Below are 4937 nucleotides of genomic sequence, written 5' to 3'. Positions count from 1 at the left end.
CTCAGGCCAGCAAAGTCTTAGGGAACTTTACACAGTTCATAAATTGCTTTCCTCTAGTTGGAAGATAGGGATGGTGTATCACCAACAGAAATGAGTGTAGGGGGCATCTGTCTGAAAACTGTTCCCCCACTGCCACTGTGCCAGTTTCTGCTTTTACAATGCAGGCAGATTGAGGGAACCATATTGTCCCTATAAGCTCATAACACATGGACAAATGATTAAAAACACATGGAAAACAGTTCTACGGCTAAGCTAAAACTCAGATGGGAACGGAAAATCAACTTGCAAAGCTTTCAACTGTCTCGAGGCCAAATGTAGGACAGAATGTAAAGAGAAGTTGCCAAAAGAGAGGGAAGTTTTGGGGAAAAAAAGGCAAGCCATGGATAGGAAACCTAAAACAACGGCACCTTGTGTTGACAACGCTTCTCCAAAGCTCTCCAAGAGCAGGCACCAAAATCAACTCTGGAAATATTAAGACCTTCCTTTCATGAAAGATTTTAGACAGATTTATATTTTCTACCCTCTATAAATAAAGGTTGGCTTTGCCATCTTGGCAACACCTATGCAGAAGCATAATGTTAAGTATCTGTAACATAAATATTAAAATATTACACATTTTTCCCTCCAAGGTGTGGGAATTAAGTAATAAGGTGGCATGAGACAAACTGTGAAAAATCATGAGAATAAAGTGCTAAAGCAAAGCAGAACTTTCCAGTAAGGCTTGCCTTCTGTTGTGTACCTGACCCTGGGCCTGAGTTTGCTATAAAGTCGGGCAGGCCTTCGTCACATTTGCAAAAGTTTAACTCTTGATTCAAACCTGAAAATCTTAGAGGCCTGCTATTTATGGTTAGTCACCAACGTGACCTAAGGATTCTGCTCAGTGGGAAATCTTAGGCAAGAAGGTAATTTACTGGATGTCAGTCTCACCTGACCTTCTCTGTCTTTCAGCTTCTAAGGAGAATCTTTCTTGACTCCCATACACTTCAAACCACCATTGTCTCCATTTAGTGGGACATTCCCTGGTGGCTCAGACAGTAAAGAATCCGTCTGCCAATGCAAGAGACACGGGTTTGATCCCTGGGTTGGGAAGATCTCCTGGAGGAGGGCATAGAAACACACTCCAGTGTTCTTGCCTGAAGAATCCCCATGGACAGAGAGACCTGGTGGGCTACTGTCCATGGGGTCGCAAAGAGTCAGACACAACTGAGTGACTAGGCACGCATGCAGGAACAGCCAACACACATGTTCTTTCGGGCCCTGATGAATCCTCGATATATGTAGCAAGTGTGTCACTTACTGAATATAAAAGGGAATTTTGAGAATACGGCCTCACTGAGGAACCATTCTTAGAAAATAACTATCACCCAAGTCCTTACCAGTAAACAATCTTTTAGCAAAACAAACAACCCTTTCTGTCAGTGGAAAAGCTATTTCCTAACTTTTCTTTCTTTATAATAAGATTTGGGTACAATAGATCTGCATTTGTAGAGATGTGGGTGGGCCAAGAGGCTGGACATAGTAGAAAGTGAAGAGTGGGATGAATTGGTTTGACCTCAGGTTTGACCTCAATACACTCCCAGGTGTACAATAAATAGCTAGTGGGAAGCTGCCCTATAGCACAGGGAGCTCAGCTCAGCGCTCTGTGATGACTTAGAGGGGTGGGATTGGGGGGTGGGAGGGAGGTCCTGGAGGGAAGGGGTATATGTATACATATGGGTGATTCATTTCATTGTACAGCAGAAACTAGCACAACATTGCAAAGCAATTATATTCCAATTTTTAAAAAAAGATCATGCATGAAAGTGAGGCATACTGGAGTTTTAAAAAGAAAGAAATCAGTCTTCCAGGTTCTTCCAACAGCTGGAAACACCTCTATGTTCAACAAAGTGTCCTCATACAGGGAATCTTCTCACTGGTAATATGGAACTTCCAAACCCCAGCTGGCCCAGCCCCGCTCCTCCTCCTGTTTACTGGTCAGGACAACACTGTTTGAAATTGTCACCCTCTTCCAAGGACTGTGCATCAAACACACACACACACACACACACTTATAGCTCTTCAACTTTTACAAAGATGTGTTTTATTGAATGCCTACTATGATCCAGGCATATTCTTCATAGTTTCACACTTAATTCACTCAAGAATTTCTTTAGAAAGTTATTATTACCTCCACTTTCCAGATGAGAAACCTAAGTTTAGAATACATAGCTAGGCAGTGGTGGGATTGAGATGTAAAACTATATCAAGCATTCCTCGTCAGTTTGCCTATTGTAATATGGCTATTAAACTTGTGCACACAGTATTTTAAACTCTGCTACTTAAAATTAACTTTGTACAATAGAATTATCATTTTAATGGAAGCAATTGAATATTCCATTAAGCATTCTTCTGTTGTTGGACGTTTAAATCATATAAATTTGTTCCGATTTTTATTGCCCTGAAATAGATATCTCTGGGAGACAGTGAAGGACAGGGAAGCCTGGCATGCTGCAGTTCATGGGGTCACAAAGAGTTGGACACAACTTTGCAACTGAGCAACAACAATTCATATAGCCTTCCTTTTCTTTTGAAACTTTTCCATGATGTTGTAGACATTATTTCATTGTTTTATTTCTCTAAATAGTTTTATTGAAGGATAAATGAGATACAATAAACAAGATGTATTTAAAGTCTATGGTTGGACAGATTTTGACACACACATACACATATGTGTGGATGCCTATGTGCTAAGTCACTTCAGTTGTGTCCGACTCTGTGCAACCCCATGTCACACAGAGTCTACCAGACAGAGGAGTCTACCACACTCCTCTGTCCATGGGATTCTCCAGGCAGGCAAGAATACTGGAAAGGGTTGCCATTCCCTCTTCCAAGGGATCTTCCCGACCTAGGGATCGAACTTGTGTCTCTTACATCTCCCGAACTGGCAGGCTGGATATGTAAAAATGCATGTACCTGTGAAACTATCACTGCAATCAAAATAGTGAGCACATCCATCCCCTGCTATATTTTCTTTGTGCCCCTTGGCAATCTTTTCCTCTGTTCTTTCCTGTCCTCCTCAGTCATTTCCAGATAACATCTCACTTACTTTTTGTCAACATAGATTATGTTGCATGCTCCAGAATTTTCTGTTAGTGGAGTACACATACACTATATATTCTCTTGTTGTCAGGCTTCTTTCACTCAGTATAAATATTTGAACAATTATCCATGTGGTAGAAAGTTCTCATTTGCTTTACTCCTGCATAGTATTTCATTATAGAGATACACTGTAATTTATTTACCCAGTCATTGATAATAGGTGGTTGTTGACAATTCTTGCTGTTACAAACAAAGCTACTATGAACATTTATATACAAGTCTTTCAATGGAGATATGCATTTTTCTCTCTTGGATAAATACCTAGGAGTGGATTGGTTGGATCATATACATGTTTAACTTTTGAAGAAACCACCAAATTTCTTTCCAATGTTGTTGGGCTATTTTATATTCCCACCAGCAATGTATGAGAGCTCCAGTTCCTTCAACACATAGTACAGTCAGCCTCTTTAATTTTAGCTATTCTAGTAGAGATTAGTACTATCTTATTGTGACTTTAGTTTATAATTCCTTAATGACTAATTAATAGGGAAACATTTTCATGTAATTTTCATCCATATATTCTCTTTGGTAAAGTATCTGTTCAAATATTCTACCTCTTTATTCTTATATTCTATATATTGGAGTTTAAAAACACAGAGTGTACACACAAGTCTTTATCAGATATATGCATAGTAAATATTTTCTCCGAGTCCATAGCCTATCTTTTTTTTTAAACAGTGTTTTGGGTAGGATGTATCATCCTTTTATATGCATTGTTAGATTTTAATTGGCAAAAATTTTTTTTGGAATTTTTCCATGTATATTCATGAGGGATATTGATCTGCAGTTTTGTTTTCTTATAATATTGTTGTATGGTTTGCTTGTCAGAGTAACAATGGCCTAAGAGAAGGAGTAAGAAAAAATTCTTCCCTCTGCAATTTTCTGACTTTTGTAGATTAGGAACTATTTCTTTCTCAAATCTTTGTAGAATGCAATAGTAAAGCTATCTGAGCCTGGAATTTTCTTTGTAAGAAACTACAAATTCAGCTTCTGCAATAGTTTTCTCAAGTTACCTATTTTTTCTCGATTGAGGTTTGAGAGTTTCTCTCGTTCATGGACTCTGACCATGTAAGTTGTCTGTTGATACGAGTTGTTCATGACAGTCCCTTATTTTTCTTTTAGTAGCTATAGAAGACATAGTGCTGTCACCTGATGTTACTTCTCATTCCTGATATTAGCCACCTGTGTCCTCTTCTCATCTTTTCCTCATCAGTCTGGTTAGAGATTCACCAACTTTATCAATATTCTCAGAAAAGCAACTTTTGGTTTCACTGATTTTCCCCTACTGATTTTTGTTTGCTCTTTCACTGGCTTCTGTTCTGATATTTTCATTTCCTTACTCACGTCTTCTATCTTCTTGAAGTGGAAGCTGAGGCTAATACTGTCTTCCTTTCTAATACAGGCATTTAGTGCTATAAAATTCCCCATAAGTACTGCTTTAATAGTATCCTACAAACTTTGATGTGCTTCCATTTTCATTCAGTTTACCATACTTTTTAATTTCCTCTTTGAGTTGTTCTTTACTTCCTGCATTAAAGAAGTCTATAATTTAGTTTCCAAACACTTAAGGGTTTTCCAGAGATGTTTCTGTTATTGATTTCTCATTTAATTCCACTGTCGCCAGTGAACATACTTTGTATGACTTGAATTTTTTTAATTAATTTATTTTTTATTGAAGGATAATTGCTTTACAGAATTTTGCTGTTGACTTGAATTTTTAAAAATTTATTGAGACTCATTTTATGTCCCAGAATATGGCCTGCCCTGGTATATGTTCCCTGAGAACTTGAAAAGAACAT

Source organism: Oryx dammah, unplaced genomic scaffold (assembly GCF_014754425.2).
Source record: "Oryx dammah isolate SB20612 unplaced genomic scaffold, SCBI_Odam_1.1 HiC_scaffold_11050, whole genome shotgun sequence".
In the NCBI taxonomy this organism is placed as follows: domain Eukaryota; kingdom Metazoa; phylum Chordata; class Mammalia; order Artiodactyla; family Bovidae; genus Oryx; species Oryx dammah.
The sequence above is the reverse complement of the archived record's forward strand: the minus strand, read 5'-3'. Positions refer to the sequence as shown.